Source organism: Rissa tridactyla, chromosome 4 (genome assembly GCF_028500815.1).
Source record: "Rissa tridactyla isolate bRisTri1 chromosome 4, bRisTri1.patW.cur.20221130, whole genome shotgun sequence".
NCBI classification, from domain to species: domain Eukaryota; kingdom Metazoa; phylum Chordata; class Aves; order Charadriiformes; family Laridae; genus Rissa; species Rissa tridactyla.
This window is the reverse complement of record NC_071469.1, coordinates 21,566,844-21,582,682: the sequence shown is the minus strand read 5'-3', so window position 1 is coordinate 21,582,682 and position 15,839 is coordinate 21,566,844. Positions and strand designations below refer to the sequence as shown.

The following is a 15,839-nucleotide window of genomic DNA, read 5'->3' as shown; positions in this document are numbered from 1 at the left end:
TAACTACAAATTTGCCACTGTTCTCCCCTGCCCAAGTAGAAAAGATGAATCATTTTCTAGTAACTCCACATCAACAGCCAAACACTTACACATTTAAAATATTCATTGGTCACAGAATTCAGTTAGATCCTTCATATTTTGAATTCTCCCGATTATCTTCAAAATAGAAATGAAGAGATCTATGTACTGAGAAAAGCAGATGGTCCCACAATATTACAAAAAAGCTAAACAATGCATTGCTACCCAGAAAAAAAATTTACACTGAAGCATGCAGTTTAGTACCAAAAATTCAATTGCAGAACTCAGAATTACCATACTTCAATATAATAACCTATAGGGCTAAACATCATTCATACCTAATACATGTCAGTTCATGAACACATTTGCTTTGAAACTCTTCCAAAGAATTGGAGGCTGGGCAGCAGATACACCTCCTGGCACAAAACCAAAACACTTTAAAACATGTTCCCTGTAAAACAAATAGAATAACCACAACAGTGTGTCTAGATTCTCACTGTAAGACCAAAGCGTGGCAGAGAAAGAAAACAGTGCAACAGCAAGCTGGGTTAAAAGACCAAGTTAGAAACAGCCAGCTAGAAAGTAGTCAAAAAAAAGCTGCAAGGAAAGGAAAGGAATGGCCACAGAGTCTGAACTGCAGAAGGAGAAGCAGCTTAGAAGGTGGTAAGTGTGAACCTACAGAAGTCATGTAAATAAGCCTTTAGTGAAAATCAGGGACATGAAAAACTTATAGCATTCAGGAACCACTTAAAATTTAAGATAAGACTTTATAGATGCAGAAGCTAAATCTACTGCTGTAGGAGAAGTTTAATAGTTTCTTACCTGTTGAACACAAAAGTTTTTTTTTAAAGTTAAAAAAACAGAACGATTTGTATTCTCTCAGGCTCCTTGCCCATTACAGGGTATCCTGGCAACAGCAAAAAAATCTTTCAATCTACAGTATTAGCAGATTAGCAGGACTGAATTAGGATTGAATTAGATGAAGCAGATTTCTTCCTACAACGACAAAAAAAACATTTTATAATTTAATACTGTTGTTAACAGGTTCGATTCAACAGGTCAACAACTGCATGAATACTAAGCACTGCTTTGCATGGAATAAGACATACGAACTGAAGAAGGAAACAAATTGCTAGGAAGACGAGTGCAGCATACTCCAAGAATAAATTCAAAAGCAGCTTGTCATCTGAAAGACTTATTTTTAAACCAACTTTAATTAAACATCCCTCTTTACTTTTAGGGGACAAAGGAAGAAGCTTCATTGCCTCAGTGAAAGAGAACTGCCTTTATAATCTGTACTTGACTCTGGAATCTAACATGAATCCAGAGTTTTTTCCTTTTTTTATAAACTATTAGCAATTTCATATGAAGTAACGTCTTCAAATCTAGAAGATCTAAAATACCCGTTGCCAGACTTTTTTTCAACAGTCTTTTCTATCCTCATAACTATTCTCTTGTTATATTAAGATCTGATTTATCCACAAACCTGCACAGAAAGAAACATACAAGCATTAAAAATGTCAGTTACTTTGGCATAAGTCTGTATAAACTATATTGCCAGTTCCAATTTGAAATCAGTTTAACTTCAGAAAAAACCCCAATACAGTCCACATACAGACTTACAGAGTAACCAGCTTTTCTAAGACAGAATTTGGTCACCTAAAATTCATCATTAAGACAACCTCTGCTTTTGATAGTTTAGTTCTTTCAATGTAAAGCAAAGTAACGTTGAAGAGCTTAATCAGATATCCAAAACCGGCTTCAGAGTGACACTTACCTGTCTGTGCTTTGGTCAACACCAAATAGTCAAGAAAATGCACCCTATCAATCGATGCTTCTTCCTGAAGTAGCTGTTTCTGGCAGTTTTAAGGTTACTACCTAATATAAAAATTCACCTTCCCTTTCCACCAGTTACAGAGGGCTTTTTGGTTTTGCTTTTTAACACAGGTTTCAAGGCAGACAAGACCTTTGTTACTTTTGGGAACATAGGTAATATTGTTAATGGCAAAAAAGCAGAAGTACTAGCAGCTAAGAAGGGTAGCAAATATAGTCGCATGTTCATTAATTCATGTCTGTGACGACCTAGTATTTGGCTGAAAAGCTCTGCTATCAGTTTGTCACAAATATATCTTCAGCTAAAAAAAAAACCTCAAACCACACACCTCAAAAGCATTTCAAGTATTCTGCCAGAGAAGAATGATTTAACTTTACACCTTCCATGTTAAAGATAACAAGCTGTGTCTTCAAAGCTGTTTCCTGATCTTTGCAGATGATTTCATACATAGCCTTTGTCAATACTGCCTATACTACAAATAAATTCCCCTTGAACTAAAAGACACTCTTGCATTTTAGTTAAACAATCACCCAAAAGAGTATTTTCTCTTAGCTTTGTTAGGGCTAGTCAGTTTTGTGGCTTGAAATACCATGTTGTTTGTTATCTCCCAACAGTTCTGGAACCAAAAGCCGCCACATTTTATTCACAACAGCACAAAGACTCCAAGCCTTAATGTACACAAAGACTAAATACAGCTTTCTCTAAGGATATTTTAGTAACCAACATAGACATGAACTGAAGGTCAACATAATACATTGACCATAATACTTTCAAAGGTCACATGTGTTTTTTATCCTTGGACCTTAAGGTCTATATGTCAAGTAGATTAGCCAATCCCTTGTGAGTCAAGTGACTAAATAGAGCAGAAAAAGTAAACAAGTTTACTGGACTTAGTTTGCTTTACTGAAGCTTCCTTCGTTATCATTTCTGCATTTCAAACGCACACCTACGTTCAGAAATAGACATCCGAGAAGGGAGAAGAATGTAACTTCCTCAATTATGTCGTGTGGGAGCAAAAGAAGCAGCCTGCTTAGCTTAATGCATTTTCAGAAGAGTTTACAAATTCTTAAGATACTGTCCACAGAGATTTCAATTGCCAGTAAAACTATCCAAATGAAACCCACTATTACTAATCCGCTTACAAGGATGTCTTTCTGATATTTCTATTTGAGAAGAAACCTTCACTGTCTAAATACCATTTTTAGCACCAGAACAGTCAGCTTCTGAATTCAATACAGTAGTATTATATAGGAAAATAAAAACACTAGTGTAATCAAAATTAACGAGATACTAGCAGTGCAAGTATTATAGCATACCCTGGGAAGTGTGTTCCACCAGAAACCTGTTCTGGTCAATGAAGACCTTTTCAGTCCACCTCAAAATCTACAAGAGTAGAGAGTTTGGTTTAAAGAATGACTTCCACTGAGTGGTATGGGTGGTTTATTGTCTCTGACTGTTGCCCTCCACAACACAGATTAGGTAGTGAAAGGACCTGCAGCATGGGTAAAGGAGCACTGATAGTGTAAAGAGCAGCACTGAATAGTGCTGCTCTTACAGTAAGTCCTTCCATGCATTTGAAACAGTAATTTATATAACCTACTATATCTGAAATAAAGTTGCTATACAAGATGAGTTTTTTGTGCTGCATAAAGCCTCAGTGAAAAAAAAATTCCAGTTTCATTTCATAGCTCACAGACCCTCATCATGGGGGCAGTTTGACAAAACCACCAGCATCTCTTCGGGAACAAGAAAGGGAAGCCTAGGCCACTGCATGGTTAATTCCCTCTTTGGGCCATATTGTACTCAGAACAAGTGCAAGTGTTTTTATACAACACTCTGCTTAAGTACAAATTAGGTAATCTTTTTTTCCCCATTTTTCCACTGGCTTGTTGGCCCAGAGAGATTCCCCAGTGAAGTTACAGTCTAGCAATACAAAACTGTTTATGCTAATGCTAAAGGCAGAGCCCTGTGAAATCATCATTTAAGAATCATCATTGTTCCTTACCACACCTCTCCAAATGTCTGGTAGGAAAAATAAAAATAATAACGTGTCCTCCTTAGAACACTCACATCTTGGGGCTTACTACAGAAGTTAACCAAGTCCAGATGCTGAAACAAAGGGTCATCACCAGGGCCAGCATGGCCAAGGAAGAGGGAACACACCATTAGGGACAGGGCAACCAGGATTTGTCTCTTCCATCTTGGAACCAAATTTTATCACCTTAGGCCTGCTGTATTCTCAACCACCTGATAACCTGCAAGTGTAAATGAGTCCTGAATTCCTGTACTACTATGGCAATGTAAAAATCAGTCATGCTGACTGACTGCTTCAGCAGTACAGTTGTTTTGTGGGTTTTTTTTTTTTTGTTTCAACATTTAAGGAAAAAATACTGTAACTTAAGAAAGCAAAGGTTAGAGGTATGAACTTTAGCAGAGGTTTCTTTTTTCAGTAAGTACTCTCAAAAAGTGTGTGAGTTTGGATATTTTTTTAAATATTTTTTTTTCCAAGTCTAAGACACTACTATCAGATCACAGGGGCACAGTTACCATGGCTTCACAGGTACTATCCATGACTTAGCCACAGCTTTAATTTTCAGCATTTCACTCAATCTGCCTTAATCTGCCCCACTCCACCCCAACCACCTGGAACACTGCTGAAAAAGAGCACGTTAGAGATGAGAAGACTACTGTTTGAACATGCTTACCAGGATTTGGCAACAGTATGATAAAGAGTTCCCTAAGGTTAGTACCAGAAGCAGTGCTACTAGAAGGCAATACAACTGCATCAGATGCTTTGCTGTACCAAAGCTACTCAGCCCTGTCTCCCATTTTCCTTAATTAGCCCGAGTACAACAGCAGGCTAACTGGCCACACCACTTTTGAACCCAAATCACTACTCAGCATGGGGCATGCTAAACAAAAGCATATACATAACTGGCTTGGACATTTCTAGCAAGGCACTGCAGCGTACCACGTAAACGTACCCATTTTCTCTGAACAACCTTTCAGATAAACAAGTTCATCCTCTTTTTCACCTCACTGATTAGACCTTGGAAGTCGGATGCAAATGAAATTTCGAGATGCATGAAAATACTTGGAGGTAGCAGAAAGCTTACTTCAGCAACTTCTAACCAGGACACCAGAGTGTTATTTCTGTATAGACAGTGCATTCAAGTCTGCTGTGAGCTTTCTTTTTTATGCAAAACCTTAGTCTTGCTAAAAAGAGTACTTAAGATCATCCACGGTTCAGAAGTGGAAGTCAGCAGCCTTTAGGAGCATGCCAATGTTTTACTTCCTAAAGCTTCAGTCAGCTATAGCTGCTGCCAGAATTAGAGCGGACTCTTGCACTAAGATAGCAACTTAAAAATTAAATATAAATCTGTTTGTCACTTCTTTCTTGACTTTCATTAAAGGTTCCTTGGACCTGTTGTTTGAGTAATCTGCACTTTCAGTGCGTGTTACCTGAACTGCACTAGTTAAAGGCTATGGGCAAGATTATCTTCCTGTTTTTCTTCATGCTAAGGTTTACAGAACTATTAAAATAAGTTTTGACAGCTGCACATTTTCAAGATGTCAGACAAGACTGCCCTTTTAATTAGGACATCAAGAACTGAGCTACTAAATATATTACCTATGATTTCAGTGCTACCAGATCCTGCAAAAACTGACAGAACTAATCAACCCACCCTGCATGCATACACAGGCTAATATTCCCCTAACATGACACTATCAAAAACATGGTTTGCTTTTCAAACTGAAAAGTTGGAATCCCTAGCACTCTTCAAAGCATGTACAGATCCAACAGCATTAAAAGAAAAACTGAAGATACTTCCTCCTTTAATCTTCAATTTAAGCAGGTTAAAATAAATCTTTGATTTTGATTTACTCTTGGGGAAAGATTACTGATTTGACTTCATCTACCAAAAAGCTTAAGCCCCACCTATACTTATTTCTACAATCCTAAATTTTCATGTTCAATGTTTCATGAATACAACCCCTAGGACAAAAGTAGGAAAGTTATCCCAATGTCAAGCGAGATAAAATACAGCAGCAGCACCTGGATACAAGAGAAGTGATGCTACTTTACCATACTTGCTGACCTAAATGTTGGTATCTGCATTTAGACAGATGCCTTGGTGCCATCTGGAATCTTCCCTAGCTCAGTGCAATGCTATAGCTTTAGTTGAGCCTTTAACCAAGTAAGAACACTCTCCCTTCCTTCACAAAACACACTGCATATTCAGGGGACATAGTCTATACAACTGTTTCCCCATCTCTGCAGATACCCTGAGGATGAAGTTAAATAGTTGGAAAAGAAAAATATTTTAATACATATGAAAAGTCATTTAAGTACTGGATGCCAAACAGTTAAGTTATCTTATTGCCCAAAGATTAAGGCAACTGAATAGAGATTCAGTATCTTCCACAAGCATTTTACTCACCATTTTTTGCAATTACTTTTCTTCCTCCTTCCCCCATCCCCCAGGCAATTTATATTTTGGAGCAAATCACTCCAGTAATCAGAGTTTTGCCACGCTGTGCTTTTACAAACCATGCACATTGCAATTACACCACATTTTTCAGGCACAGATGTCTCTGGTGCCTCCACTGAACAGAAATATGCCTTCCCCGTATGTCCTGGTTTGAGGCAAGACAAAACTAATTTTCTGTTCAATAATTTTACTTTGCAGCTAAGCCTCTTCTAGCTAACTGAACTCTCAAACATTATTTTTTTTCCGACAGTGTCCACTCTCAGAGTGATAAGACCTCATTGTTTCTAATTTATGCCAAGGGGTGGTACACAACGAGGCTCTTGCTTATACTTATTGCTATAACAACCAAGGTCAGCCGACTTTCCTGCGTGCCCTGTTGAAGGGTCAGAAGCAGAAAAGCATAGAGTGGAGCGGACAGGACAGGTGAGCCAAAACTGACCAACAGGGTATTCCATCCCATCTGCATCATGCTCAGTATAAAAGCTGAGGGATCAAAGGGTCAGCTTTTTTTTTTTTTTTTCTTCGATAGCCAGCATCCAAGGATGACTCTGTCTGTTCATCTGCCTTTGATCCCAATCTGTGCATTCGTGAATCCAGATCTGGAATCCAGTTCCCATCCATTGCTGAGTCCAGCCTGGGACTTGCCCAGTGCCTGCTGGTGATGTGACTGTCAACCTGTGAGCTTGATACGGTTTTGTATATACTGTATATTTTTCATTATTTTCATTTTATGTTTTTATTAATATTTCATTAAAATAGTTTAGTTTTTTCTAAAATCATAAGTCTCTCTCTCTCTTTCACCTCTCCCTTCTGGGAGAGGCAGGGGAGAGCATCTGCAATTAAAAAATAACAAAAGACAACTTCACCTCTTTCCCTCTCCAACTTTCTTTATTTTCAACTGCCAGTTTGCTTTTAGTTTTGGGGGATGAATTCACTGGCTGTTGCTTGCAGTTTTTCCAATAATAAAAAATGGACAACACTTTTCTCCGCAAAAACCCACTTAACAGTAAAACACATTTACCATTTTTAATTGCATTCTGCCACTTAGTATTACACTATATAACATCATAGTTACCAATTCACATTTCCAGAGAAGACCTTAGTCTTCACACCCATAATCTCCAATAAATTAAAAGTATAGACCTTGAAATAATCTATAATACCTCCCTCTCATAAGGGAGAGATCAGTACCATAGTTACAAATTTTCTACTGTATCTATTAATAATTTAATTCTCGGCTGCATGGGGCTACAACTTGGGAGGGGAAAAAAGCAACCCCACTGCATTCTAGTCCCCAGCTTTACAGCCAGCATATTTTTCTGAGGAATGTGAGTTAAATTTCAGAATTCCCAAATCTGGGGAACAAGAGGATTGGACCAGTGTATTTTGAAAAAGCTACTGTACAAGCATTAACATCATTGTTTTTTATTATGCCCTAAAAGTAAGGCAGTTTCCTAGAATGGAAAAGGTATCAGACACCCACAGGCGTTTCCTATATTACAAAAGATACCAAACAACCTGTGAGTTTTTCAGACTTTGACTCTTTTTCACAGACACCCACATACATAAGAGATACAGAATTTTTTTTTTGTCCACCTTCGATACCCCATCTCTACAATTTCAATCTTGACAACTAACTAAAGAGTTAGGGATTAATTTGTATTCATAAATTGCATTTTTAAAGTAGAGCAACCAAGCCACCTGTGGCTGGTACTCAGTTCAGCCATGTCAGTTTGGGTTTTTTTTATTTTTTTGCTCTCAAAATAAATAAATAATACTTAAGTACAGCAGGAGAGCATACTGGAACAGCCAGCCACAGAAAAAAGAAATGTGCCCATGTATGACTGAAATCATATAATATATATGATATATAATATAAGGCAAGCACACCTGGCACAACTACTGAGAAATAAAAACAATCAAACATTTATAATGGGTTGAGAAAGAGTAAAGTTTTAACTTCAGAGCCCAATCACTCATTACTGGTCTCTCAGCGAAATTTATAAGCTTTTGGATTATAAGTAACTCTACAAGAGAGTCTTAGCCCAAAAAAGTATAAAGCTACAGAATTACAGACACCGCTTTCATGATCTGATGGCAAAGTAGATCCCTTTAAACTGAGGAAAGGCATCCCGTAACATCACTGGTAAAGCAACAGGAAGGACTCAGTAATATCAAAAGGAATTGTAAAGTTTTACAAGTATGTAACAGTTAATTAAAATTAAGCACTGAATGCTACTTACTATCAACTCACAGCTATGACAGCAATTATCTTTTATTAGAACCTGAAGGGCTCAACAAGTTGTGCAGTGGTCTTACACCATCTTTCATCAACTACTGGATTGCTACCTGCCTTGCCTTTAAATCTTCCTCCATTTCCCTTCTTTGAAGCACCACTAGTTAAAATGAAAACAGCACACTAATCACTACAGTAAAGGCATGCAGCATGAAAAGATACATTAAGGGGTTTTTACGTTGACCATTAACAAATGCAGACCTCTCACTAACATTATCTTTACCACCTCCTTTATCAGACAAATTTCATCTAAACACAGTGTTCAACATAACATCTTTTTGCCACTAAGTGTGGCTTGAAGCTATAACAAAGAGCCCACCATCAGCAACAAGTACAACATCCTTTGATGAATGCTTGCTTCTCACAGCCAAAAGGAAGAACTGACTACTTCATAGCCAGTTTAGTCTAACTTCTAAAGCTGTCACTCACAGGAAGGAAAAAACACCAAAATTCTATTAACCCTCAGAATTGCCATAAGCAATGACAAACTCTTCCTTCATAATAGCCAGAAAGAACACAGAAAGACAAACGTGGAAGATGGGAGTACAACCCCTACGCTGATGCAATTTTCAAATGGACTTCCATCTGGAATGCACACTGACCAACATCAACATTAAATGGAAGTTGGTTTCCTGTAGATGCAAGCCCCTTACAACACCAGCAGGAAACCCACCTACCCCCAAGTGAGTCTGTTCCTGCCACCACTACAGCTTTGTTTTAGCAGTCTCTAGACTTTCCATCCCTTTTCAAGATATTTGGTGACAGCAGCTAAACCGTTTTCAGTAAGATTTCAAGTTTTCACTCAATTTTTTTACTCAGTGTTTCAAGTTTTTACTCAGTTTTTTTACTCAATTTTACTCAATTCTGCCTCCCTTCATGTCTTCACACAAATCCTCACTACCAGTTTCATAGGTGCTCTTCTTAGCTATTTTCCTAACACGCCTAACAGCATATAGCACCACTCCAGAAGAGCGTATTACAGCTTTACAGTTCCATGCAGTTGCACGCTGAGGTTTTTTGGTACTCTTTTCCACTGCTGGTATTCAACACATTCCATAGATTTTGTCACTATTTGAAGTTTAAGTCCCATGGAAGAGGAAAAGATACATCCATTTAAGAGGATTAGGGGAGGACTATACAGAGTAACATCAAGAAGAAAGAACAGTCAAAGCGTTAGTCAGGAACTTTTTCACCCACTCCAAATCACTTACACCACTTCAAACATGCTTCTTGGTACTTCACAGAAATAAACAAAGGTCATGAAAAGTCTTGTATTTTACAGTAACAGATTTTTTCCCAATATTGTGTGAAGAATTATTCCATAAACAAGAAAGCTGTTAACAGCTCATACCAAATGTCTTCCCGATCCTATCAATTCAGTCTATCCCATTTCCTGAGAAGCATCCCAAGCTAGCTACAGAGCTGCATATAATAGCCAAGAGTAGAAAAACATTTTACTTGAGTTGCTTAGTAGCATATGGTTTCTAAAACAGATGCTGGCACACTGACACACCACAAAAACAATTAAACATGCTATGCAGAGATTTCAACATTATTTTTGTATTCTCTACGTATTTTCTGATTGATCTTTCAGGCTTGCCCACCTCGAACATACCAGCATCTAATGTGATCACTAAATAGTTTCTCAAGTTCTTTGCTCACTTCCTCCAACTTGACAAAAGAAGATGAGACAAGCAAGATATTATTTCTCATTTATCCCTACTTGTTTTATTATTGTGGAAAGTTTGCCAAAAACAATGGCTGCACATCTTGCTCTTAGGATAATCCAATCAGACATCTAGTCTGCTAGAATTTGGATGTGTTACCTACTTTGGGATAACACACTACTCCTTAACCTGGCATACGAAATAACATAGAGTACACAGCAATCTTACGGGTCACGGATGAAGGTACTACTATGAGAGCTGAATCTAGATGTCAGACAATATGCTTAAGACATCCTAACTTACTACAGAAACAGTTCACCATACTCATACTAATGCCTCTTCTGCCCAAGCAGAAGCCATGGTTTCCATCATAACTTCCAAAGGCCATAAATTAACCCAGTTACATACAAGAAGTGAATATGCAAACCTCCTACCTATAAAGAGGTTGTGTAATACGCTGGAACACTGAAGCTGGAAAAAGCCTCATTTCAGTGTACTGATACAGAGTAATCTTAACTAAGTGCAGAATTAAGTACATACTTCAAGGCTTTTTACGCACTTGGACAAAAGAGGACATCAACAGACAGAAAGGAGAGTGGACCAGACAGTTCTTCAAAGCATTTCTCCCTTCTGACTGATTCAATCCCATACTGGTTGGTTTTGATCCAGCTGTTTAGAATTTCATAGTTCATGCATTTCAAGATTAAGCTGAGTAGAGAAGCAAAGACGTTGAGCCATAACAATAGAGATCACTCTCTAACTATCTGTTAATACTAAAACTACATACATAATTTTCTGCTTTAATACTGCTAAATTCAGATTCCATTCTATTAATTCACTTGATTTTCCACCCTTAGAACATCATATGATTCTTTGATTGGTATACAGGCTATAGCATCACCTCTGTTAAGTGCAAGAGAGAAGGGTTGTGAAGGAAACAGTCACATTGCCTCACTTTAGCAAGTCAACAGAAGTAGGGCGAAGAGTTTGCAGGCAGTATCATGAGAAGACACACAAACTATTTAGTATCTTTAATTCCATAAGGGAATAATAATGGCTAGTTGATTTATATTTAAAAGAATACAAAGATACTAGTCACAGCAGTTTACATATATATAAATCTAACTTGCTTGAAAAGAAGCTATAACGCACTACCCTACTTAAAGACATTCCTGTTAAACAGTCTGCTTTTCCTGAATTTCTAAACCACAAATTTCACTGTAGCTCAGTGTTTTCCTTAAGTTCATTGTAAACAGACCTCTCCGTTCTTCAGGCCAAAATAAAAATCTTCAAGTAGTATTAGAAGGTAAATTCCTTTAGTACTCAGGATTCAATACCACATACGCATTCCGCTTTTCACACAGAAAGCAAATAAGAAGTATCACCTATGTTCAAGCTGTATCACTGACAGAGGAAACCAGTCCCTTAAGAGAATTTAAGTAATTACTTAGAATTACAAACTGTCAAGAAATAAACATGCAGACTGAGTACCACGTTTGCACGAAGTCTTGTTAACAAATTATATACTGAAAAATAATTCTGTAGTAATTCTGTAGTGTTCTTTCATATTTGGATAATAAAGACTCTCACAAGCTACAGTCAGTCCATGTCTCACTACTGAAAACAAAAAAAATAACACAGGGCTAAGTAATCACAGAATGTTACTAGAATGTATGCTGTACATGTATGTGTATTTTCAAATACACATAGCAGTTCAAATAACTGCAGTAATCTATCTGGAACACTGAAACAGGAAGACTTTCCATCTTTCAGCATTCCAGAAGAAAAAAAAAAAGCACACATGCATTTGTGCAGTTCACAAGCTATTTTGTATATTACTTGGAAATTTTAAACCAGCTTAATATTCATAAATTAAAAACTAACAAATAAACAAACAACAACAACCACCAAAAACAAGCCCCAAACCAAACCCGCACCACAGTGCTACAGTACTTTTAGACTACGTATTTTAAACTTCTTCATTTTTAAGTTCTCAAGATCTCACAAGGAACGCTTTCTAAAGCTATCCACCCACTCTTAAGTTTTCTATATTCTTCCACTCAGGACACTTTTTAAAAATAGCAACACACCTATTCAAACTATCCTACTGTTTTAACTTATATAAAATTTATTCTGACAAGAGATGATCTTTAGCCTCAGTTGTACTTATGTCATACAAGACACAAGGCTATAACACTAATTCCCTCTTACACTTTGAGAAGTTCTTAGTGACTAAAGCAAAACAAAACCAAAAGAACTGGCAGGTTCAAAATCAGATTATAACAAATGTATTTAACAGCAGTTAAAGCTTACCCAAACACTGCTATGCTTTTAAGAAAATGTAACTGAAAGAAGCTGCCTTGTTAAAAAAAACCAAAACAAAATAACAAGCCACCCACAGACAACCCAACAAAAAAAAAAAAAGAAAAGGCTGGGGAAGCGTCCTCAAAGGAATAGCGAGGCACTGATTTTAAAGAACGAAAATGAATGCAGAATTAGCTATCAGCAAGGCTTATCTGTTTTATTATCCAAGAGATACCAGTGAAGCTAGAACAAAGTTCTGTAAGCTACAGCAACAGCACAAGTGACCGCCGGAGGAGGGAGTAGTGCAGACAGCTTCCCCCATTTCGGCAAAACACCCGGTTTGGAGCTCCTCCGGTGTACGAGGGAACAATGCACCGCCCACCATACCCAACGCCGCCGCGACCCGCTCCACGCCGCACCAGGCCGCCAACACTCCGCCACCAAAACCTTCCGTGGAACGGCCGCGGCGTCTCCGCCCCTCCACGGCTGCCAGCCGGCTCCCCACCCGGGGCGAAGCGCCACGGGCGCTAGGAAGAAGCTTCGGGGCAGCAGCCGAAGGACCCAACGTCACAGCCACAGGAAGAAAAAAGGCGGCGGGCGGGCAGGGCTCCCTCCAGCGCGGCCCGGGCCTTCCCCGCCGCGCCCAGGCCCGTGGCAGCCCGCAACCGCGCCGCGGCCCACCGCGCCCGTCCGGGCGCTCCGGGCTCAGTGGTGCGCGCGCGAGGGGGCACCGCACAGAACGGTCCCCTGCAACCCCACCAGGCCCCGGCCCAGCGGCGCCTGAGGAGCGTCCAGAGCCCCCCGCGCGGAGGGGAGCAGGCGCCAGGCCCGCGCCGCCGAAGACGACCCGTCACCGGAGCGCCGTTCCGCTCGCAGCGGCAGCAGGGAGAGCTCACCGCTACCCCGCCCATACCTCGGCAAGTGCGTCCCCCCGCCACAGGCCCCAGGCTGCCTCTGCTTAGGCGGGAAAGCCACCGCTTGCCACCATCACCGACGCTCCAAGATGGCGGACATATCAGCTCCTGCGAGCCCTCCTCTCCCTCCGCCCCGCCTGCCAATCACACCGCCCCGGCACCACCCTCCTCCTCGACTCGCGCCTTCCTATTGGGCGGCGTGCGGAGCGCGGCCTCTCACTGGCAGTCCGCTGGGTGTCAGTCACTCAGCTGCGCGACTGCAACAGGGTCGAACGGGGGGTGGGGGTGGGCTCTCGGCTTCCTGTTGGCCAGTCAGCGCACGGGGCGGGTGCACCTCTCTTCCCACCTTCCCGACTTGGCAACAAGCAAACGTCACCCTGACGGGCGTCTCCCTCACCCAATAGCAAGAGGAGATTTCTTTTAAAAATAAACCCTTTCCGCCCAATCTGGCGCTGAGGCGCTCGAGCCGGCAGGAGGCCGCAGCGGGAGGGGTGGGCGCCTGTGGTGGCGATCCCCCCCCCCCGTACCCTTACCCTCCGCGCCTCGCCATTGGCTGGCGGGCGGAGCCCCGCCCCCCAGGGTGAGGCGCGGGCGCCAAACTGCCTGACAACAAGTAGCTGGCGCGCGCGCAGGGGGTGCGATGTGGACGCCTCCGGAAGCTGGCGGCGGGGGTGGGGGGGCAACAAGAGCTAGCGAGGGGGGGGCTTAGCTCGAGCGGTAGAGCGGTAGCTCACCATGTGAAAGGTTGTGGGATCGATACCCGTATTCCCCGCAATTAGGGCTTTTCTTTTTCTGAGCCTTCATGCGGGCGCCCGTGGGTCCTCCAACTCCACCTCAGAACTGGCAGCGTGTTTTAACCAAAATGCACCAGAATAAGCATGTGTGAAAACCAGGGAAAGTCCTGCACCCTGGCCTTGGCAACCCTCCCCTGTGGCTTGCCTGCGGTACTGCTGCCTGAGCCGGCAGCTTCACAACCCGCCTTGGCCAAACCCTGCTGGTGAGAACCCCTGCTTGAAAGCTCGAGAACCCCTGCTTGAAAGCTTGAGCGACAAGTAGCTGAATGGGCAGCCTTGTGTGCCCCACAACTGGCAAAAAAAAAACATCTTCTATGCGGTGTTTTGCGCCCTGTGTCTTAGAGGCACAAACACGTTCTGCCCAGCCAGGACGCCCGCGGCCTTCCCTCACAAAGCCTCCCCAATTACCTTCATGCAAAATGGCCGTCGCCCCTCCAGGCAGCCCTCAGGGCTTCAAAATGTCACTGTGGCCAACAGCCTGGGGTCAGCAGAGCTTGTCTGGCTTCAACAGGTTGTGTCTGGTGTGGGTGGGTTTTTGCCCGGTTTCAATGGGGTTTTTGCCTGGTTTCAATGGGGTTTCGTCTGGTTTCAATGGGGTTTTGACTGCTTTCAACTAGTTTCCTCTGCACGCGGCCCTTGGAGAGCTGAGGGGGAGGATTGCTGACTGAAGCTGTCATCACAAGGCAGAGGGTGCCAAAAATGTCTAGTTGCATCCCGGGGCAGCAGTACTGGCCTGGTCCCAAACTACAACTATTTTTGGTCCCGCAGACCCACCTCAGTTTTCCTGGAAGGGAAAGTGTGGGTGAAGGAGGTGCTGCGGGGCCGGAGCCTCATCCAGCGCGGCAGTTCTTCCCTTTATGTTTTGTGTGTTTGGGCGGGGGGTTTTAAGAAGTTGAGGGTTGGCGATGGTGTTTATGTCTATAAAATATCTGCCTATCTGTGAATGAAGGCACGTGGAGGGGCCGCCGTGTGGAGGGGAGAGTCACCTCCGAGAGCAAAGGGAGAAGCCATCTGTGAGTCCTAGCTCTCACACCTCCCATCTCCTCGACGTCTCTTCCCAATGTACTAACAGAGCCGGGGAAGCCTGTTGTCCTTATCAATTGACATCATGGACTTGTAAAACACTCCGTTTCTCAGAGGGCTTGCTCCACCAGGGCACGGTGGCACCACGAAAGCATGGCGTTAGTGGATCTTCATCAATGTGTGTAAGCAAGTAGCTGAAAGGGGTAAGGTGCAGTTCCGGCTCCCCAAAGCTCATTTTCCATCATGCTAGCATTTGCCTTGTCCATTATGAGGGTAGCGTGTGTTTTCTGTGCATGGTGGCAGAGAGGTCAGTTTTATAATGAGTAGGTGTGAATCACGCATGAGGTAATTTTTTTATATTCACATATATTCATTCTGATAGTTAGCGGCCATACTGTGTTTAAGAAGAGAAACAGGTATGTTACGGTTAAAGCGAGAACTGATTTATTTATTTACAATGAGGGAAGAAAAAACAGCTGAAAAGATAGTTTAGTGA

The 15,839-nt window shown here is 41.6% G+C and overlaps 1 protein-coding gene across 10 annotated transcripts in view; it reads right to left on the bottom strand.

The window, feature by feature from the left end:
- Positions 1 to 13,657, bottom strand: part of PPP6R3 (protein phosphatase 6 regulatory subunit 3) — a 58,829-nt gene extending 45,172 nt beyond the window's left edge. For 5 of the 10 annotated variants that reach the window (XM_054200411.1, XM_054200420.1, XM_054200412.1 and 2 more), the window contains exons 1-3: positions 13,526 to 13,657; positions 841 to 1,014; positions 357 to 469 (exon numbers count right to left, since the gene is read on the bottom strand). The gene's annotated coding sequence lies outside the window, so the exon portion shown is untranslated. The remainder of the gene's footprint in view (positions 1 to 356; positions 470 to 840; positions 1,015 to 13,525) is intronic. The other 5 variants (XM_054200413.1, XM_054200414.1, XM_054200416.1 and 2 more) reach the window with 3 other exon arrangements.
- Between the last annotated feature and the right edge of the window lie 2,182 nt (positions 13,658 to 15,839).